General features: G+C 44.3%; 1 protein-coding gene across 4 annotated transcripts in view; it reads left to right on the top strand.

Moving 5' to 3' along the window:
* The first annotated feature begins 420 nt into the window (after nucleotides 1–420).
* GNB4 (G protein subunit beta 4) overlaps nucleotides 421–23,469 on the top strand; it is a 43,997-nt gene continuing 20,948 nt past the window's right edge. For 2 of the 4 annotated variants that reach the window (XR_014564424.1, XM_083739880.1), the window contains exon 1: nucleotides 421–760. The gene's annotated coding sequence lies outside the window, so the exon portion shown is untranslated. Of the gene's footprint in view, nucleotides 761–7,473; nucleotides 7,626–23,469 lie in introns of those variants that run through there. The other 2 variants (XR_014564425.1, XM_083739881.1) reach the window with 1 other exon arrangement.

Genomic DNA, 23,469 nt, shown 5'->3' with positions numbered 1-23,469 from the left:
TGCCTTATGGGGCACAGAGCTGGCCGACATCACCCACCACTTTGCTGCCTGCCCCCCAGCCAGTGGCGTAGCGTGGGGGGTGCAGGGGGGGGTCGGCCGCACGGGGCGCAACATCTGGGGGTTAGGGTTAGGGGGCGCAAATCCATGGGTTAGGGGGCGCAAATTACTTGCCTTGCCCCAGGTGCTGACAACCCACGCTACGCCACTGCCCCCAGCACTTTGCCACCTGAGCCAGCTGCCTCAGTCTGCCTAATAGTAGTGCCAGCCCAGTATGCAAGCATCCCTGGCAAGGCTTAATAATTCTAATATCTCTGCAGTAATTACTGAGTGATAGCTGCCTCAGTGGGAAGAAATGGGAGGTGCCTGGACTACGCCCTGCCAGGCTCGACTGCACAAGAAATCCTCTTTCTGTCTCTCTCTCTTTTTTGTGCTCCTTGGTGGGAGTTATCCCAGGCAGCAAAGGAAAGCTCTTTCTCTTTAATGTCGTTGACGTCAGAGATGCGAAACCATAGCAACTGTCCATCACGTTGGATGAGCACACGAGGAAAGGGGGAAGTGGGAGAGGAACCGCTCCAGTTCAAGCGAGGCTTCGGGGTGGTTGCAATGCACAATGGACGCATTTATTTTGTGACATTCAGAGTGGAGCCTTAAACGGAAAGAAAAGGGAAAGCGGGAAAACAAAAGAAGCAGAAAAGAAGGAGGAAAAAACGCAGCAGAGGCGCAGACAGCGACGCACAGGGAGGGAAATTCGCCAAGTCTTGTGAGTAGATCCCCTTGTCGATAATTGGATTGATTGATTGATTGATTGATTGATTGGTGCTGGAATCGCAGCGGCTGTCTGGCTGCAAAAAGCGGCTGCTCAGGGTCTCCTGAAAGAATCGCGTGCATTGCATCGGGAGTCGGGGGCTGGGAAACCGAAGTCCGGGTTCACTCCGGATTAAAGGGGCAAGCGGTTATTCGCATCCGTTCCTTAGCTAACAAAAGGCTCAGGCATTGCTCAGGCTGCTGCAAAAAAAGTGTGGCGACGCCCATTTGTAAAGAAAGACCATTCCGTGTGTGTCGTGTTTCCCCCCCACCCCACCCCACGGGGAACCCCCTGCATTAATAATGCGAATATCGATCCAGCCCGCGTTTTGCTTTTTGTTAGCGTGCGTGCGTGCATGCATGCGATGCGCGGCTTCTTTGACGGCAAATGCGCAAAAAAAGGCGCCTTCGTTACTCAAGGAGGTGACGGCGGCGGCGGCTTTTTAAAGGCACACCCAGATAGCCATGATTTCCCTCCCACCCCGGGACTTTCTCTGCAACCTCCCGGGTTTCGCGGAAATCCCAGGGGCGGATCTGAAGACAAATGTGGGCGTGACAGTGGCACACTGCCGCAATGAATGGTTGTGGCCAGACTGTACAGTATGTTGTTGGTGTCTTCTCACTGCCCCCCCCCCCCACGATATTATTTCCTGGTTAAAAATGGGGAGGGGGCTTTAAATTTACAGCCAAATTTGCATGTCTCATTGTAACGACAACAACAATCATACCGTAGGCGGCTCATTCATTCACACGAGCTTATTGCCTCCCTTTTGCCACTGTGTGTGCTGGTGCGTCCTGCTACAACAAGTGGTTAGAATCCATGCCCTGATTCTCCAGGAAATTGTTAGGTTTAGCTTTTCAGCTGGCAAAAGGCGTTCAAGTAATAATAATAATAATGACCATTAATGCCACTGTTCATTTTGACCCTTTGAGGTATCCTCCGCTGTGTCTTGCTAATGTTGCGTCGATAAACACACTACTTTTTTCAGTCCGTTTTATGCCTCTGGTGAACTAGGCTGTTGTGTGGCAATGCCCATATCTCAAACCCCGTTACGCTTGTATCTTTAAACGTTGAAGAACCCAAACCTCTGCAAAAGGCAATCTTTGCAGGTTTCTTCAAGGCAACTGGCTACCTTTGCTGGATGTGGTCTTCATGCGCCAACGGGTGCCGCACGTAAGGGATGTTGCAAACAAGCATCTTGGCTGGGTCAGGTCTGCGAGTGGGTGGCCACCCTGTGATGTGGATCCTCTTTCCTCCTCCTATCTCTGATAGGCACCACCAGAGCCAACAATCTGTTTGGTAGGTGCAGTGGATGTGGCGGTGCTAGAATGCACTGCAAGGCTGTGGATTGTGACCACTGTGTGGGAAGCGAGTACTTACGTGGGAAAGGGGCTTAGTTCAAAGTGATGCTTTAGAATTGGGGCATTTTGTCTCAGGTAAGCTGATGTTGCATCTCTTCAATTCATTGGCACGGATGGGGCTGAGAACCCTGTTCTAGTTTCCAGTGAAAATTATACCTGGAAATCCTCTTTTGCTGTAGATTTCCCCCATTCCCTGCTGCAAGAGTTTTAAAAACCCAGCACAGGTACGAAAATGTTCTTCGTGTGTTTTCATTTAAATGTCGTCAGTGCGTAGCCTTCAAAGATGAGGGATGAAGTTTGCACACTGCGTCTAGCAAGAAGACGGGACTTGTTGCCTGTAGATGCTGGAGACCTAAATAAATAAATAAATAAATGCAGAGATATGCGTAGACAATATGGTGCCGTTCTCCAAACTACAACCAAACTAGGTACATTGCAGCAGAGGTGCCCTGCTGTATGAGTACCTCATGTCACTCCTAGCATGATAAAGACAGTTTCCACCATATTGGTTCCTGTGAGTACAGAATGCAAGCGAGGTGGAATTATTAAATTCTCTATTGGAAAATTTCCTGTAAAAAACACACACGTTGCGCGGTCTTTTGCACTGTACAGGCATAGGAAAGGCGAGGGGACATCTTCTGCTGGATTTGTTGCTGTGCCATATATAGCGTATGTGCATAGCGTTGAACATGCGTGGGCTTCTTTGAACACGGGATCAAGGCCTTAGGAGGCAATTCTTGTGTTGTTAGGCAGTTGTTGTGGGACATCAAAACACATTTCACATAGGGGGTTAACCTGCTTGTCTCGGGAGATCATAATGCCTCCTTTTTTTTTCTAGCAAGGAAAAATTTATTCGCTCTGTTATTTCGTTAGAAGCTGAGTAATTCCCTGCTGCAAATCTGAATGGTGGGAGCACTCCTGAAGCCCTTTAAAAACATTTTGCAAATCTTCCTCCTCATCTTTTCTTTCTCTTATAAAGTTCCCGTAGAAAACGCAACGCTGTGCTTTGGATGAACATTCTCCATGTTCACATATTGCATGCATTGGGACTAAACTGCATGTGCTGTTAAAATGCAGCACTTGCAACTGCTTTCATCTTTACAAATGTGTAAATAGTGGCTTTTTGCGGGGTGAATCAGGAGTGGGATTGCAGTTTGCAGTTTATGTGCTATAGTCCTGATAAAAATCCTCCTCCTAGCTGTGATTTACCCGGCACATTTTTTTTAACACTACTTTGAAGTTCTGGTGATTTAACCTTCTATTAGCTATTCTATTATTTCCATTACATAATTATTATATATTACATTCATTCTGTTCTTCCTTTAAGGAGCTTAGGGCAGTGCATTTGATCCACGAACCCTCTCTTTATGCTCACAACAACCCTTTGGAGGGGGATAAATAAAGTTTTGGTGTGGATTTGAAGCTGGGTTTCTCAAGTCTTTCCCGACACTAGCCATTATTTGGAAAACACACACACACAACTTGTCAGCTATATGTGTGCTTTCTGGGAGTGCATTCCCTTGAATAGAGTGGAACTTTTCCCCATGCAAACATGTGCTGGGTTACACCGTAAATGATATTTGATTAAAGAATTGTTTTCTCTGTAGTTGATTGTAACTGACTTTCTGCCTGGCCAGTGAGGGCTCTGCATAACTCAACGTCAGCATGCTCTTACAACCCTGTTAATGTGTAGCTCCAGGCTTAGGGCATATGCCAGGGGTCTGCAACCCGTGGCTCCGGAGCCGCATGTGGCTCTTTTACACCTTTGCCGCGGCTCCGGGGCGCATACTAGCGAGGGGAGGAGGCGCATTGTGCGCCCCAACACTCCCCACTGTGGTGGGCGCTGTACTGGCTTTGACGTCGCATGGGGGCAGTGTGTGCGTTAGTCACACACCGTCCCGACGTCACCTGCCCGCCCGCCCGCCCGCTACATTGTAAGCTGGTCACTGTTTTGAAGGGGAGTGAAGAACACACACACACAAAAAGGTAACTTGTTAATTTAACGTTTATTTCTATGAGGAGGAGTAATTCTGAGGGGTCAAACAAAGAAATAATAATAAAAAGTGACAAAAAAGTTATTTTTCTAATGACGAGTTTTGCGGCTCCCAGTTTTTTTTTCCTTCGGAAATGGGTCCAAGTGGCTCTTTTTTTCTTAAAGGTTGCAGACCCCTGGCATATGCTTACTGCTGCTCTTACTGGCTCCATCCTCCATGTTGGACATTGCGTCATCCCTAGTCTCTGCCTCTACGCACTGAGCGCAGATCTCCGCAAAGGGAGATACCCATTGGTACACCTCTGTGCATATCGTGCGGAAACTATGTGCACAGTGTTGTACATGTGTAGGCTTCTCTGAACACGTCTGCACTCAGAGATCCACAATGCAAAGACCACATTTTACATGCGGCTCAAATGCCGTACAGAACCCAATCCTAGTTTTGCTTACTCAGAAGTAAGACCCATTTCATTTCAGGAAGGCTCACTTCAAGTACATGGGAGTCCAGCACTATGTATGTTTGCTTACAAGAAAAAATATTTTTAGATGTTTTGTATATGGTGGTTTTATGGTTTGTAACTTACATTTTGAATAATTGAATAATTTTGAATAATTTTTTAATATGTTGCGTGCTAGGGAGGGTTAATCTCTGTAAAGCAGCTTCATAGGTACTGAAATAAATATTGGTACTTGTACCTACTCATAAGTAGTAAAACCTATTAAATTTAATGTGGCTTATTCCCAAATAAGAGTTTACAACCTTACTCCTGGGTACGGGGGAACATAGAGAAATAAATCTCAGTTAATTATGTAAGTTTTAGTTGACAAAATGTATGAAACAAAGTATCTTTGCATATTTAAAAGGTTCTAAAGGAAAAGAAGCACACTGAGTGGCCATTACAGACGGGGCCTTTTCTGTAGTGGCATCTGGACTATGGAATAGTCTCCTCCGAGAGGCTTGCCTGGTGCTTTCTTTACAGTCTTTTTGGTGCCAGATATTTTTATTCAGTCGGGCTTTTTTTATTGCCCTTTAAGTCTGGGCTGTATATTGTTTTATGCTGACTCTGTTGTAATGAAGGTTTTTTTTTGCTCTCTCTTATTGTTGGTTTTACTTAGTATGCTGTATTTTAAATATTTTTTTCTGTAAGGTATCCAGGAAATATTTATTGAGAGATAAATGGACCTTGGCAGACATCATATTAACAGATGCCTTTCTATTTCTCTCCCACATGGGGAGGGAATGCCTTTTCTATGATAGCAATTATTTTAATACCTACTGGTATATTTAAAACTGTATATGCATTTGCTGCCAGATAAATGGGGGGTGGGAGGCATGGGTGTAGTCAAGCGGGGGCAGGGAGGGGCAGCTACCCCTCCAGATCAAGTCAAAAAATAGGAATACTTAACTGAGCAATCATGTTGGTTCTGCCCCCTAACAAAAGTCTTGGCTACGCCCATGGGGGGAGGTCAAGAGCACATCAATCGAAGTGTTTTATCCACCAAGGCTGCAAACCTGTGCAGTGGGAGGAATCCCCACTGAACATATAGGATTGTGTTGCAAATGATGTAGCTGTCCTCAGAAGTAAGACCCAGTGACTTAAATGACACTTACTCTCCAGTAAGGAAGGAGGCATAGAATCAAATTCTGAAGCTGCATAGCTCTGTATACCGATTGTGGGAAGGAGGGGTAGCAGTCACAGGAAAGGGCTATTTCCATCCTGTGGGGCTAGCCCAAGACATTTTAGCCTCTGAGGCGAACCACAAAATCTCGCCCATCCCCTGCAAGGGAAGAAGGGTGAATGAAGATTTACATCGGGAACAAGGGGATAAATTATTATTATTTATTATTTATACCCTGCCACTCTGGGCGGCTTCCAACAAAATATTAAAATACAATAGTCTATTAAACATTAAAAGCTTCCTTAAACAGGGCTGCCTTCAGATGTCTTCTGAAAGTCTGGTAGTTGTTTTTATCTTTGACATCTGGTGGGAGGGCGTTCCACAGGGCGGGTGCCACTACCGAGAAGGCCCTCTGCCTGGTTCCCTGTAACCTCACTTCTCGCAGTGAGGGAACCGCCAGAAACCCCTCGGAGCTGGATCTCAGTGTCCGGGCAGAATGATGGAGGTGGAGACGCTCCTTCAGGTATAGTGGACTGAGGCCGTTTAGGGCTTTAAAGTTCAGCACTAACACTTTGAATTGTGCTCGGAAACGTAAAGATCTACACTGGGATCTGCTGTCCCTGTAGATCCCACTGCCCGAGGCAGTAACCTCACTTTGCTTAATGGCTGGGCTGGCCCTGCCATCCTGCCCAGCTTGTGGGCATCTAGTCAGCCCATAGCTGTCAACTTTCAGATTTGAAAGTAAGGGATCAGCAGCCTCAAAAATAAGGGATCAGCAGCCTCACCTGTCCCAGAGACAGTCTACGGGATATCTAACAATCCGGGATAGCAGCGGGAAACAGCCCTGGACTAAGGGAATTTCCTGCAAAAAAAAAAGGGAAGGTTGACAGCTATGAGTCAGCCACAATGGGGGAACCGGACGAAAAAGACCTTTGCTTCGGTCTGATCCAGCCGGGCTTTTTTTATTCACCCTACAGTACTTGCAAATCGTGCATATGGTGTGCTTTTAGGTTGGGCTGGAAAACGCAGCAAACAGATGGTGTACTGGTTAGTGTTGGGACTAGGATTTGGGGAGACCGGAGTTCATATCCCCACTTGGCCATGAAAATGCTGGGGGGGGGGACTTCGGGGGGCCAGTCCCTGCCCCTCACCTAACTTCTGTTGTTGTTGTTACTATAGCACGCCTTTCCCATTGCTGAGCGCTCCAGGCGGCTTACAGCTAAACACAGCCCTACCTCACAGGGTTGTTGGACGCAATACATTTTTAAAAAAAAAAACGCTTCAACTGTTGCGTGTTTACTCAGAAGCAAGCCCCGGGGAGGTGAATGAGGCAGACTCCCTAGTTAACAAAAAACCTCCACAGTAGCGTATGTGAGGGTGTGAGTTAGCTGGGCTCGCAGCAGGGAGAGGGCGCACCCCTCTTCCCCGAAGTTGCCCGCTCCTTTCCCCTTCCTTGCCCCGCTCAAGCCAGCGTGTGGGCTGGTCCATTTAGAACTGTGACGGGGGTGGTGTTGGAGGAAGGGAAGCCCTCCCGATAACGGAACAAGGAAACTTGGGCGGTTACCACAGGGGCATCGCCGTGACGAGACATTGGGGAAGGGAAAAAAGCGGGCGAGGGGGGAGGAAGGAAACGGGGCGTGGCCTCCTGGAAAACTTATAGCCGCGGGCGGCGCCCTGATTGGCTGCTCCGCCGTCCGAAGGGGCCGGGGAAGAGCGAGCGGCTGACGGGAGCGCGTTGGCCACGCCCCTTCTCTCGCAGCTCGGTCCCGCTCAAGCTTTCGGCGTTCGGTCCGGCTCTCTTGTCCCTTCGCCGTCTCCTTCCGCCCGCTCGGGGGGAAAGAAGAAGGTGGGTGTGCGGCGGCCTTCTGCCTCCGCGGCTTCGGGGTTTTCTCTGTGAGGGCGAGACAACCCCCCTCCCCGCGCGCTCCTCTTTCCCGCCCTTTTCAGTGATTGGCGTCTGGGACTGGTAGGGGGAGAAGGAAGGAGACCCCCCCCCCGCTATGGGAGAAGCTGTGGGGAGAAAGAGCCCCCTGGATACTTGAGGGCTGGTAGGGTTGGGCATTGGGAAACCTGTGTTACCTGCCCTCCAGGTATTGATGGACTACAACTCCCATCAGCCCCTGGGGCCGCCCAGCAATGCCTGGAGGGCCACACGGGCTCATAGACTTGTGAGGGTCATCTAGTTCAGGCTTCCTCAAACTTGAGACTACAACTCCCATCATCCCTGACCACTTGCCTTCTAGCTAGGGATCGTGGGAGTTGTAGGCCAAAAACATCTGGAGGGCCGAGGTTGAGAAAGCCTGACCTAGTCCAACCCCCTTCGAGGCAGGAATCTTCTGCTCATCGTGGGACTCGAACCCACAACCCTGAGATCTCATGCTCTACCAGCTGAGCTGTTCCATTTTTTTTACAGCTTCCCAGTCCTTTCCCTCTAGCTTGCACACATTACATGCCTTACAGCCCCGCCCTGTGCATGTTTGCTCAGAAGACGAACCCATGCAGTCCTCTGGAACTGGGCTCTGCAGCACTGAAGTGCCCGTGTGGAAATATTAGTGGCTAGTTTGCCTTGGAGCGGTTCAGGTTGTTATTCAGTGGCGAAACTGGCTTGTCGCTCTTGCTTTAACCTTACCTTATGGAGTGGTTGTGAGGTGTAAAGGGCGGGGTGTAAATGCTTCGTAAGCCTCATTGAATGCAGCGGGGTTTACATCTGAGTAAAACATACGTTAAGGTTAGGATGTTGGTGCCAAGCAAGAGTGGTCTGGATTCACTCTTATGGTTATCTTTGTATGATGTAGTTGGTCTGAGAGCGACTCTCTTGTTCTGGTGGTCCTGGAAGGGTTGTTGGCTGGCCTTAGGCTGTTGGTTGCTATAAGACAACTTCTACTGAAATATCACGTCATTGATACAGCTTTCAGACATTGTATTCTTTGAGAGCATTTTGTTTTTATTCCATTGTTGGATGCCTTATCAACTTTTGTGAGCAGAGTGAGCAATTTATTATTTATTTAAAGAATGGGTTAGAACCTTCATTTTATTCATAATCATGTGTGGGTGTATATTGGAAAGGATGAGTTAAAAAAGAAAATAAAATAACCTGCTTTACTATTCTTTAACCACTTTCATGCCTCATCTACAGGATTGTGCTCAGATTCTATCTGGGATAACTGCTGTCTTTTGATTCCCATGTTCTCTTCCAGTGTTTATAGACTTGTTACCTGTGGATAGAGTGGGTTTCAGAAGATAGCTAAAGGATTTTAAGCATGCATCCTTGGATGATAGATGGGGAAGAAGAGAGTGGAAGAGTCAATGTTAAAAAGGCTAATGGCATTATCTTGGTCAAAACTTCTGGTTTTCTCATATCACTGCAAAAAAGCAGGGAAGCCCGTTACATGACACTTGTGTATTAAAAGTACATCATATGTTAGTGGGAGGCAGAAAAGCAATTTTCACCTCTGATCTTTTTTTTTAATAGAGTAAAAGTATCATAGAATTGTAGAGTTGGAGGGGAGCACAAGGGACATCTAGTTCAATCCCCTGCAATACAGGAATCTGATGTGGGGCTCAAACGCATAACCCTGAGATTAGTAGGTGTAGGCAAAAGAGAGAGGGATAACACACAATTCTCACAAGACTTGTTTTATATGTTGATGGTGGTATGTAAAGTTTTGCAAAACAGGACATCTGACTACTAGGCAGAAAAGGTGTCGAAAGTCAGGTCATGTGAACCAACCCGGACCCTATGCTCTTCATCAGAGGCCCTTCTCCCTGTGTCCTCTCTGACTGAGGTAGAAGGGTGGCAATACAAGAACAGGCCTTCACAGTGGTGGCTCCCCATTTATAGAATGTTGTCCCCAGGGAGGCGTGTCTGGCACCCTCACTATCTGTGATGCAAAGGTTAAATTGGATCATTTTTTTATATACAGTGTTACCTTGGTACTCCTAATGGCTTGGCTCCCAAACAAATGGTCTTCCGAACGCCGCAAACCCGGAAGTGAGTGTTCCAGTTTACGAACGTTTTTCGGAAGCCGAACGTCCAACGTGGCTCTCAATTGAGTGCAAGAAGCTCCTGCAGCTAATTGGAAGCCACGCCTTAATTTTCAAACGGTTTTGGGAGCCGAACAGACTCTCGGAACAGATTAAGTTCTAGAACCAAGTTACCACTGTATATGTTACATCTGTATTTTAGCTTGTTTTAAACTTGTTTTTACTATTAATTTTTATATGCTACTTTGGGATTCATTTTTTGGGGGTGTGGAAAAGAGACTAATAAATACAAAAATAATAAAAAGGTGTAATTGTTGGCAATTGCAAGCTGCCTTTTACTTGCGGTAAAACTGGCTGATGGCATAAAGCAGTGTTTTTCAACCACTGTTCCGCGGCACACTAGTGTGCTGCGAGATGTTGCTTGGTGTGCCGTGGGAAAAATTGAAAAATTCGAAAGATTTAAAAATAAAGTATTTTATAATTTTTCATATTTCTGTTTCCTTACTATTTCATAATAAAGTAATTATAAAATACTTTCTTTGTGTTTATTTGATTCCTATTCAAGAGAATTACTTTATATATAGTCAATATAGGCACAGAGTTAATTTTTTAAACATTTTCTAATGGTGGTGTGCATCGTGATTTTTTTCATGAAACAAGTGTGCCTTTGCCCAAACAAGGTTGAAAAACACTGGCATAAAGGATGTTACTCAGCATGAGGAATGGATAGGCATGGGTGTTGACATATCAAATCCTGGATATGGTGTCTCACAAAATCCCATGATCTCTGGTGGATTAGGAGGGAAATTAGTATACATATTTAGTAATGGCTTGGTATTGCGCTTAATAGATTTAAGAGTATATGCTGGGTAGCAAATGATGAGTTACGATGAACACATGGTTTTATAAATCACCCAAAGCCATCATATAGGGCAATAGTACAAATTGTACAAAATTTCTAGTGTTTACATCGGTTTTGAAATTTCAGTGTTGTAGTAGCTAATTTCTTTGGGAAGCCAATACTTTCCTTAAGTGTGCCTGGTGCATAATATTAGATAGTCCATGCATGAATGAAACTACGTATGATTCCTTTCCTTACTCCCACCTCCATCACCCTGGTACTGAATGGGTGTGTTTTCCCTTTGCTAGGGGTAGTTTATTTCCTCTAGTTTAGTGAGCTGGCACACTAGTGTGCACACTAGGAGAGGCAAGCAGGAATCCATTATAGTGCAGTACGGCCCACAGTCTCTTGATGCTTTCCTGGACTGCCACAAAACCTTACTTCTTAGATTGCGTTTGGCATCAGTTTAGCTATCCGTGCTGCATGGTTGGTGTCACAGTTTGAAAAGGAGTAACTGTTGGGAAATGGTTAACCATTCCTGCCATAGGAAAAGTCGCTCACATTTAAGCTCATGAACTTGGTGTGAATTAAATTGTCTCTTTACATGCATGCATTCTGATAACCAGATGAAGAGCGGTGTAGAAATTTTAAAAAGAAATAATCATCATCTGATAATACTAGTTGTGAGTGATATATATTGCACTGGTCAGCTGGGCAGAAAATAAAGGATCAGTTTTGCCCAGATTTGGTGACTCTTATGTAAAACTTGATAGTGAAGAACATGAGGATAAAACTAAGTACAGAACCATCTTACTTGTAGTTCAGAATATACTGAGGAGGAGAAAAGGCCAACTAATAGCCTGGATCCACTTCCCCTATTCTAAACAAATTTATCTGACCTCTGATGGCCGTAGCATTTTTTTTATTATCATGTTGTAACTTTGTTAGTTTCGCCTGTAAGAGTAGCCTACAGTGGCTACCTGTCAACCATTCGAAGAGAGGAAGCTGTTCTGCACCAGGTTCTGAGAACAACAGTAGCCAGGGCTTGAAAATGTTGGCCTTGCATACGTATATCTGGATTTCTTCACATGTTCCGTTGGACTTAAGAAATGGGAAACTGCAGCTTGCTGGTAATTATGTAAAGATCTGGATTTAGTGTAGCCACCAGATTGGCAGTAAGAATCCTTCTCTAACACTGAGCTAGCCAAGGGGAGCAGAACTAGAATAAATCTAGCGCTACCCTTGTTGGGTATTTGTTAGAGGTTTATCTTTATTCCCCACTGTGGAATCAAAGCCCCATTAATTTCACTTTGCTGTAAGATATGCTTATCCTAGGGTACGTTTATGTGTCTGGGTGCATTCCTGTATGTGTTATATAGAGAAAGACAGAGAGAGGCAGGGGCAGGGACAATGTGTTACAGGAATTCAGAGTGTTACTTGGAATGTGGCTAAAATGTTGAACCTATTGAATAGAAACCCCTGACATCACTGATGATGAGCAATACTGTCCGCATATCACATTGGAACCTTAATGTGAATCTTGGCTTGCAATGATGTGCGCATGTGTGAGATCAGTAGGTGCTCAGAAACTGAAAGTATTGAAACTGCAAGTAGCCACTTCTCAATCTTACACCCAGCAGTGAGTCTTCATATGGGTCCCAAACACACATATTTTCCCTGATCGTGGGAATTATCTCAGTGCAGCATGTGTGAAGTTGACCTTAGTGACCTGGAGCACTTTGAAAATTGAGATTATGTGGGGAGTTGCCAATAGTATAGATTTTAGTCTAAATGAAGCATTTAGCAAAATTATAATTGTTAGTAGCTATACCTGTTGAGCCATGCAAAGTAGATTCCCCACTGTGCCTGTCCCTTTTCTGGTATTTTGATCATGTGGCTAAAGCCTTTGAATAAGTTTCCATTTATTTCCATCTATTTATATGTAAAAAGTAAGGGTGATAAGATATCTTGATTTGGAGCAAATTTCTACTTCGTATATTTAGTTGTTTTCTAAGCTAATATTTTAAGATATGTGGGATTTGTGACATGAGTGCCATTTTAAAGACATTGCACTTTTACCTTGTGGTAAGGCAAGGGCAATCGGTTCCATGATTTCCCAGTGATTTACGCATGGTTTTAGCATCCTGTATGTTTGATGCTTAGTGCTGTCATGGCTTACTGAAATTTTTTTGTTTGGGGGTTAGAAATGACCAAGTGGTTAAATATGCAGACACAGGTTTGCATTTTAAAGCTTGGACTGCATATATATTTGTAATGCTGAACTGATGGTACATGCAGAGAACAACAATCCCAGACTTGCTAACATGTGTCGCATCCATGGTGAGTCACAGCAGAGCAATGTTTCTGTGAAGGCTTTCTGAAGCTACAGATTGTTGTTTATCAGTAAATGTTGATACAAAATATTTACTAATATTGCCCTTCCTTAAGGAAACTTGGCTTAGCTTATTTGCCTCAGGGTGTTTCTCTCTCTGTGTGTAGGCATTAATCAGGACACATGTCTGCTTGACTTCAACTTTTTTTAAGTTAAAATGTGGATCTATTAGTTTTATAAGGGTAGCTAGCAAAACATTTTAAATTCATCCTGCAAATTAAAGCAGGAATAAAAAAGGACAACTGGGTGTCACAAACAAGACACACAAAAAGGCAGAAACCTCAACATTATAGACATGCAGCCACCATCATCTGGTGTTCCAGGTAACCAACTGTTCCATTCAGAATTTTGGGAGAACCCACCAGAAGGCCTTAAATACAGGTAACTTAATCTAAGACGCCGTTCTTCAACTGGTGGGTTGGAACCAGCTAATGGGTCATGGTCTGATCGCAGGTGGGTCCAACAGAAGAACAACCACCATGCAAATACGTTGTAAAAGATTAAGAAATGGGTCCCCAAATTCATTTTTTGGTTAAAAGTGTGTCCTGGATCTGAAAAGGCTTACGATACCTTATCTAAGGAGTCCTTCTTGGTACAGTGAGTGATCTGGGAGTACCATATACTGTACAAATAAGGAACTCATTTCTCTTAGATGAAGCTACCTGTATTTTATTTTTTCCTGCGTATATCTTAGTGGGAATCCCCCCTGTTTAGGGATAAACCTCTTTCTCTTTATAGGACCAGGACCTTAGTGGAAAACATGCTTTGCAACTGAGGGGTGTATTGATGAGTCCTGGGACGACAGCCAGAAGAAAAGGACAAGGACATAGTCATGGAAAACTAGGAGGAGGAAAGAGTAAAACAGTCATAGTGGGTTGAGACGACTCAAGGGAGATCTAAAGATAGTGTTGAGTGAAGCTGAGGATAATAGCTGCCTATCCAAGAAAATCAGGAGCAGGAACTGGGAAGTGAAGAACGGTCCAGAACGGGGGGATAGATGGAATGGGAACCATATTGACTCAGAACAGAATAGCACATGTTTTAAGGAGAGTGGTGGATGTGAGTTATCTGACTTTAAGCTAACACATCTTGTCAGTGAGAACAGGTAGGATGAGCCTTGCTTACGCAGAGGATTTGTAGTTATCTAGACACTCAGTGGGATGATGGTGGTGCATGGTATCTGGTGCTTTCTGCCTAATCCCGAGTTCATGGATTTGGGATCCTTTGTCCATGATATGCTATTGTCTATAGCTTTAAGGAAGTGTGCAGTTTGTGAACTGAGACTCCTTTCCCCCATCAGATTATGGAGGAGGGGTTAATAATAATAATAATAATAATAATAATAATAATAATTTATTATTTATACCCCGCCCATCTGGCTGGGCCTCCCCAGCCACTCTGGGCGGCTTCCATAAAAACCAAAAATACAGTAAAATATCACACGTTAAAAACTTCCCTGAACAGGGCTGCCTTAAGATGTCTTCTGAATGTCAGGTAGTTGTTTATCGCTTTGACATCTGCTGGAAGGGCGTTCCACAGGGTGGGCGCCACTACCGAGAAGGCCCTCTGCCTGGTTCCCTGTAGCTTCGCTTCTCGCAATGAGGGAACTGCCAGAAGGCCCTGGGCGCTGGACCTCAGCGTCCGGGCAGAATTATGGGGGTGGAGATGCTCCTTCATGTATACTGGACCGAGGCCGTTTAGGGCTTTAAAGGTCAGCACCAACACTTTGAATTGTGCTCGGAAACATACTGGGAGCCAATGTAGGTCTTTCAAGACCGGTGTTATATGGTCTCGGCGGCCGCTCCCAGTCACCAGTCTAGCTGCCGCATTCTGGATTAGTTGTAGTTTCCGAGTCACCTTCAAAGGTAGCCCCACGTAGAGTGCATTGCAGTAGTCCAAGCGGGAGATAACCAGAGCATGCACCACTCTGGCGAGACAGTCCGCAGGCAGATAGGGTCTCAGCCTACGTACCAGATGGAGCTGGTAAACAGCTGTCCTGGACACAGATTTGACCTGTGCCTCCATGGACAGCTGTGAGTCCAAAATGACTCCCAGGCTGCGCACCTGGTCCTTCAGGGGCACAGTTACCCCATTCAGGACCAGGGAATCCTCCACACCTGCCCGCCTCCTGTCCCCCAGAAACAGTACTTCTGTCTTGTCAGGATTCAACCTCAATCTGTTAGCCGCCATCCATCCTCCAACCGCCTCCAGACACTCACACAGGACCTTCACTGCCCTCACTGGTTCTGATTTAAAAGAGAGGTAGAGCTGGGTATCATCCGCATACTGATGAACACCCAGCCCAAACCTCCTGATGATCTCTCCCAGTGGCTGCATGTAAATGTTGAAAAGCATGGGGGAGAGGACAGAACCCTGAGGCACCCCACAAGTGAGAGCCCAGGGGTCTGAACACTCATCATCCCCCCCACCACTTTCTGAACACGGCCCAGGAGGAAGGAGCGGAACCACTGTAGGACAGTGCCCCCAGCTCCCAGCCCCTCAGGTAAAGGTAAAGGACCCCTGGGTGATTAAGTCCAGCCAAAGGTGACTATGGGGTATGGTCCTCATCTTTCTTTCCAGGCCAAGGGTGGCAGTGTTGGTCCACAGACAGCTTTCTGGGTCATGTGGCCAGCATGACTAAATTGCTACTGGTGCATGGAGAACCGTGATGAGTTCCAGAGTTCAGCGATACCTATTTATCTACTTGCACTGGTATGCTTTCGAACTGCTAGGTTGGCAGAGGATGAAACGGAGCAACAGGGGCTCACCCCGTCGCACAGATTTGAACTGCTGGTCTTCTGATTGGCAAGCCGAAGAGGCTCAGTGGTTTAGACCACAGCGCAACCCGCGTCCCCTTATGGAGGAGAAAGGTGCCACTGTCTAAATTCTAAAACATAATAATTTACCAGCTGCAGGTTGTGAGATTTCCTTTTTTTATTGTTATTGAAATATGGAGATGTAGTCCTTGGATGTAGTCCTTATTTTGCATTGTTTGTGAGAATGATAGGGTTTCCAGTGTGGTGTAGTGGTTAAGAGCGGTAGTCACATAATCTGGGGAACCGGGTTCGCGTCTCCGCTCCTCCACATGCAGCTGCTGGGTGACCTTGGGCCAGTCACACTTCTTTGAAGTCTCTCAGCCCCACTCACCTCACAGAGTGTTTGTTGTGGGGGAGGAAGGGAAAGGAGATTGTTAGCCGCTTTGAGACTCCTGAAGGGGAGTGAAAGGCGGGATATCAAATCCAAACTCCTCCTCCTCCTCCTCCTCCTCTTCTTCTTCTTCTTCTTCTTCTTCTTCTTCTTCTTCTTCTTCTTCCTTCTTTTCCTATTACCTCTGTATACTACTGATTGGCTTGTTTTATTTTGACTTTTTTGTTGCATGGGAGACATGATTAGTAACTATTTTTTAAAATCTTTTTGTGGACATACCTTAACATTTCTAGACTACGCAACAAGTTGAATAGTTGTTGTTCGTTTATTGTACAAGATCCAGACATCTTTCAGATAAGCACTTTAGTTTCAGGGTTATCCCACTGTTTTTCCAGAACTATAATATTGCTGCTAGCAAAATGCACTTTTAGTGCTGTAACAAGGCTGCACAATTGTCAGAGGCGTCTACTGAATAGTTACTGCCTGTAATAAGCAACACAGCTCTGACCTCTTTCGTCTCCCTGCCCTCCACGATTACGGTGTCCTAACTTAGTGCTCAACTTTCAAAGAGGACAATTAGCGAAGAGGTAGACTAATCTCAATGCAAAGTCTGGAGGAGTCTGTTGTGGGTTTCTTTAACAGGGCTTGCTGCTGAAATCAACAAGGGGCTCCTCTACATTGCACATACCTTTGTAAATCAAGAAAATCTTTAATAAAAATACATTTAAAAAACAAAACCAAACCAAAAAAACCAAGGGCCTCCTCTGCCCTTTGCCTTGAAATTAGACAATTTCAGCTCCTGTACCACTCCCCTCCTTGTAGGCTCTTCTTGTGCTGTTGCTTTATATAAGGTTCTACATAAAAAATAATAACCATGCCTTAAGAAGCCACATGTTCTGGTGTTTTCTGATGGAACATTGTCGGAATCACATGATCACTGAGAGTTGCCTTAATATGGTTGCTTTGAAATGGGGTTTAATGAATGAAACGGGAATCGGCCGTAGTCCTAATTATGCTTGTCTAAACTTTCACTCCTTTAAACTGATTCAGCTTAAATCAGTTGAGTTGGCGAAGATTTTCTGCGGTGAAGGTACATATTTTCTTGTTACAGGTTGTTTTTAATTGCATGTGATCTCCCCCTTCCTCTTCCCAGATCTATCTCACACTTCATAAGCCCATGTTACATATTTGGCTTCAGCTGGTTGAGTCTTTTGCTGCCTGGTGTTGCCACACTCAACCTCTTGCCAGACCTGCTGTGTCCAGACAAGCTCCTGCAGGGTCCCTCTAGTTTCAAAAGAGGCATAACAAAAGGAACATCTGCTCGTCACAGCGCTCCATTAGATATTGTGGAATGGTGCAAAAATCTCTTAGTGTTTGCTGCAATCATGGTTCATTGGGAAGATTTATGTACAGTAGCTCTGCCGTGGCTACCTGCCAATCAGTTTATGGTACAGCAGGGCTCAATTTATCGGTGGGAATGGACTGAAAATGAGAGAAGAAAAGAGACAAATGAATATTCAAATACTGGAACCGGTCTCCAGTAAGGGATGTTATGAAACAAAGTATGGGTTACTTAAATTAGTATGGTGCTGTATAATGTAATTGGCAGAGATGGGGGGAAAGCTTACGTGTTGTTGCCAATTCATTTTAAAGGAGTTGAAATTGTTTCTGAATGGCATCTAAAGTGACATATGGTCTCATGTTTTTATTACGAAGGTGCCAAATATTAAGTATGTTTGCAAAAATGTATGCTTGTGAAAATGCATGGTTATCATATGCCAATATCATTTTCAGTGTAACTTTGTGGCTCAAGAGACAGCTGTGCATTAGAAAACGTCTGGTTCACAGCATGTCTTTGTTAAGAACTTGGCTAAAAAAAAAAGAAGCAATCCATGTATCTTTCCTCCTTGACAATAATAATATGAGGGTGAATTATAATGACCTGTTAGAAAATAAGAATATAAGAAAAGCCCTAGTCTACTTAGATTAATTTTAGTTGGAATTGTGCCAGTTAAATTGATGGTGGCAGTGCTTGTTGATGTTCACGTGCGAGTGTACACATTTGAACAGCTTGATCTTAGGTGCTTTTCCATGGAACAGAATCTTGCTTTGTTTGGAGTTTCTGCTGTCGGAGTGTTCTAAGGCCAGGACAGCAGTGTAGTTTTATCTCTCTGGAGCCTTTTATTTTTTCAGTTGTTTGGACTTCATACACTTTAAGACTAAGCTGAGCCTTGAAAAATGAGTATTGCTGTTTGAAGAAGCCATAATAGAAGAAGTGCTGTTAGTCAAAATGTACTGCATGTTTGCGCTTTACAGTGGCACCTCTAGTTACGAGCGCTTCATGTTATGAGCTCCGCTAACCTGGAAGTAGCTGCTCCTGGTTGCAAACTTTGCCCCAGGATGTGAATGGAAATGTGCGCCAGAGGCCCGTGTGCAGCGGGAAGCCCCATTAGCAAAAGCACTCCTCAGGATAAGAACGGTTTCAGCTTAAAAATGGACCTCTGGAACGAATTAAGTTCGTAACCAGAGGTAGCACTGTATTGCAAATTAACATTGTACGGTGTTTATCTACGTATTGTATATTTCATCTACAGCACCTGCAAGACATCCAGTCAGATGATTGCTTGAGTATCTGGAGGATGATCAGTTTGGCAGTCCGTGGAAGCAAAGTGCATTTTTCATTCTCTCATGTCTAAAATTCACTACAAGACTCTTTATTCCTATACTACTTTGAACGATCACGTGATCTTGCTTAGAGGTGGCCCTTGTAGAATCAGAACAAAAAGCAACCTGCAGAGTATTGTCGAAAGGAAGCAGATTGCTTTTCCCTCCTAAAGAATGAAGCCTTTGAAGTAGATAAATAAGTTTTGATGCAGTTCTGTTCCATTTAAAGGAATGGAAGTTTTGCTGTGTGACTTCAGTGGCAAGTGTGCTGTGCAAAATAAATAATCATGTTGATTTACTCCATGGTAGTCTTGGTAGTTCTGTTGGTAGTTCTATTTTTGCTAGAAGTCATGTCTAGGGCTTGCAGCCATAAATCCACAATGTACATGTGATTGTTGGGCATGGAGGCCAAATCCATGGTTCACTTTAACAGTCGTGAGACTTAAATTGGCTAAGGCAGGCTTCCTCAACCTCCAGATGTTTTTGGCCTACAACTCCCATGATCCCTAGCTAGCAGGATCAGTGGTCAGGGATGATGGGAATTGTAGTCTCAAAACATCTGGAGGGCCGAGGTTGAGGAAGCCTGGGCCAAGGTGTCAGCCTTAAGCAGGCTGCTATCTCAGCCTCCAGCTGTAATATGGCGACAATACTGACCTATCATAAGACTATTTACTAATATAAAGTCTGGGATTTTGCTTTAGGTGTGTGTAAAGGCTTCAGCATGTCAAGTAGACATATTTCTTTTTTACTTTGTTCCTTTCGATATCAGACCTCCATGCCATAACACAAACAACTTTTGAATTTCCTCTTGATTTCTGGACAGGTTTGCTATATGAAATGCTGTTAAGGGAGCAAATGTTTGAAGCTCCTGCAGCCACTTTATGCAAAGTGCTGTGTCTGAACATTTATACATCCTCAGTGTCGTGGTACCGTTTGATATCATGCGTCTTTCCCATCCAATAACATTGTGGTTATGATTCAGCACTATGAAGGTTTATCAGACTTGGTGTCTGCCCTCGGCCCATAGATAGAATATGTGTTTGTGACAAAATCTGTTGGGTTCAAACTCTTGACTAGATAGTTTATTGTTATCTTCGGCTGCCTTGGGAGAACTTTGAGTCATGCTACTGTTTATACCAGTAAGATTTTTTTCCTTGTCATGTTTTAACCGTGATTCATTTGAAGATGACTTACAGACCTGGAAATAGAAAGATACATAGCATCCACTTGTCTTCTTGAGTTTCAATGATGATGATGAAGATTTCTATACTTCCTCTTCACCCAAAGATCAGAGGGTGGTTCACAACATAAAAATACAAAAAGAGAACACAAAATGCATAATACAGGCAACTCCTCACTTTGGCAGGGGTTACAGTCCGCCCCCCCCTAACAAAATGAACATAAGTTTTTTGGGGGGGCCTATTTCCTGGTGCCTCAAGTATACGCAGTCGCCCATGTGTCAATCTCAGGTAAGGGGGGGCGGGATGCTTGTAATAAAATAAAATCAACAAACCAATAAGCCCTCTCCCACAAACACAATTGAAAAGGCATAGAATGTTTAATCAACCAAAGGCCTAGTTATTGAGAAACATTTCTGCCTATCTAAAGATATGTAATGAAGGCACCAGGAAAGCCTCCCTGGGGGAGAGCATTCCACAAATGGGGAGCTACTGTAGAAGAGACCTGTTATTGTGCTGCCGCCCTCCAGACCTTTTGAGGAGGAGGTACACGAGGAAGGGCCTCAGATTATGATTGCAGGGTCCGGGTCGGTTGATATGGGGAGAGGCACTCCTTGAAGTATTGTATTCTAAATGGGTAAGCTGTCTCTTCCAGTTCAGTGCCCTTTGTAAATGTTAATATTTTGCTTATATCTGCTAAAACGTCTGAAAAACCAGTCTGAAAAGACCCATTTTCCAGAACAATTTGATTTTTTCTTTTCGTTTGGTAGAATAAATTATTGGCCCACTGCAGGTGTAATGTCTTCATTGGTTAGGCTTGCACTTTCCCCCACTTCTGCACAATTTCCCTTCTCCTCTTCATTTAACATTATGTCTGCATCACCACTACCTGTGGCCCCAGTCTTAACACCAAAGCTGTTTTGCAAATCCTGGTTAAGAGGAACCTGGATACTATAAACCATCATTCGAGTCTGTGTAGGTATCATATTAATTCAGTTTCACTTTCATTGAATTCTACAATATACTTTGGGTTGTTAGTGGAAGGGTAGAACCTCTGGTTGGGGGCATGTCTTGTTCCTTCTGGGGTAGTTTGTCCACCTTTGGTCCCTACTCTGCACTCAGCTCTCACCTGTGGCTCCTGGATGCTGTCAGCATGTGACAGCGACCACACCCCAGGAAATGCCTTTGACTGGCCAGCTAACTCAGGTGAGGGTAGATGACGGGTCTCTGAAACCCTCAATGAGTTAGGGACTTCCCCTACATGTGAAGGCAGGTTCCGGTGGATTGAGCAGATGAGACCAATAGTGGATCCAATGGTCAAGAAGGTGGTTGCTTCATGTGCTGTAGAGGGAAATAAGGGGCAGATGGTGCTCAACTTGAGGAGTAAATCCCGATGAAAAATCAGTATCAGTAAATTGTTTTAACTCCTTTTAATATTCTATATTCAAATTGTTGTAATCTGCCATGGGAGCATATGTTGGAAGGGTGGGTAAGTAATCTAATGATAAAGATAATGATGTACAGTCATTATAAAGTTGTATCTTCTAACTGAAAGGGTTTTTAATAAAAAAACAAGCAGTTTGAAGTCAACCATGGTTGCGTTTTGGGAAGATGTATCAAATTAAGTGTTAGCACCGAGAGCAATGACTGTTAATTATTTTTGGGTGATCAGTGGTGTATAAAAAGGCAATGGTTCTATATCCCTCTTTGTGCTCTCTGAGATGTTACAGCTGTGCACTAAATGTCACAGCTGCGTGATGATGCAAGCTGTCTTAATGTGTTCTTTAAGTGGCAGAGCTGTGCTGGCCGAGGAAAGCTTTGAGGGGCATCAGCAATGAAGCTGATACTTCTTACAAAATGCCTATAGCACCAATAGTGCACACTTGTCCCTTTCAGCTGTGAGCCTCATACTGTTGAATAAATTCCTGCCAATCAAGTTGCCCAAGAATGTTGCTTTTCCCAAGTCACACGGAAGATAAGCATGATAGGCTCTCTTATCAAACACTTAAGAGATTGGGGAACACTGCGTCCAGATTTCAAGTCAAAATGGCAGAGTGTTTGTGTGGGTACCCAACAGCAGGAATCTACGACTGATGATCTTGTAGTTACTGCAAGGCACGTTTTTAGGTCCTTGAGCATTCTGATTTCTACTTTCTCAACCTCTTGGATCTTGGCTGTATTGTATGTGAGCAGAAAGCAAGCTTCTGCTGTGGCTCTTTTCCCTGGCATCCTCTTCAGAGGGTTGTGTGGGCCTTTCAAGCATCATGGGCTGTGTTGTCCCAGGATGCAGTGGGTGGGATGTGGAATAGGGTGAAAGAATCTAGTCCTCCACTGATGCTTGGTTGTTACAATATGAGTTAAAGCCTTCTGTGCTTTTGTAGTAGATCTGCTATGGCACACGTTGTCGCAGAACCCTTTTGAAAATGTGCACAGTGTTTTCAACCTTAGAAGATCAAGGACACACCTAGGCCTGTTTCCTGTGCTTATTTTTTGAAGAAACAAAAGGACTTGTGAAACAATAAAAGATTTCTTTAACACTTCGGCTGTGTAGGAATGCTTGTTTAGAATTCTGATACTGATAGGAAACCACAGCAGCAACCACAACTTGTCGTAAACAACCTCTATAAGTGAAGTATCTGTACCTTGTATTGCAAATTAGTCTAATTAACATTAGGATCATACTGAAAATGAGGTGTGTGGTACTTCAGCAGCTAAATACATTTCTTTTTACTTGTTCATGCTGCTGGTGCTGGTTTGCATCATGTGTGACTGTTGAGAGAATGGCTTAGTTGTCGAACAAATCTGTTCCCTAACGCCGCAAACCCAGAAGTGTTCCAGTTTGCAAACGTTTTTCGGAAGCTGAACGTCTGACACGGCTTCTAATTGAGTGCAGGAAGTTCCTGCAGCCAATCAGAAGCTGTGCCTTGGTTTTTGAACGGTTTCGGGAGTCGAAAGGACTCCCAGAATGGATTAAGTTCGAGAACCAAGGTAACACTGTAATTTGCTTTGAATACCCCATGCCATTTTAGGGTAAGTATTGTGTGTTTGTGTGTGTGTAAATGAAAGCTGATTTAAGCCTGATTCTTACCTGTGCTTTAATATGCCTACCTTTTGGTGAAGCATTCAACCACTTTCTTTGGACAGTTTGGTCATTTTGAGTTGGGGGAGGATAAAAACACATCTTTAAGAATATTTTTTAAATGTGACCTAAGTTGCTTCCCCCTGCCCCATTTTAAATTGTAATTAGAGTAATAGTGTCTTTGCTGAAGCTAAGCAGATTTTTAAAAAGCAGGGTTATGTGTAAAAGATAGGGCAATTAAGGGAGGACTTGTTAGGGTTCCTAAAATGGTACACTGGTATGGAGAAACTGGATGCAGACAAATGTTTTCTTCCGTTCTCATATACACTAAGGGCAGGCAAAATATAATAATATGCAATACATAATTGCATATGTAGCTTGGTTGTTGCAAGGTGTGGTGATGCC

This window comes from Podarcis gaigeae, assembly GCF_964106915.1.
Source record: "Podarcis gaigeae genome assembly, chromosome: 5".
NCBI classification, from domain to species: domain Eukaryota; kingdom Metazoa; phylum Chordata; class Lepidosauria; order Squamata; family Lacertidae; genus Podarcis; species Podarcis gaigeae.
This window is presented reverse-complemented; position numbering and strand designations above follow the sequence as displayed.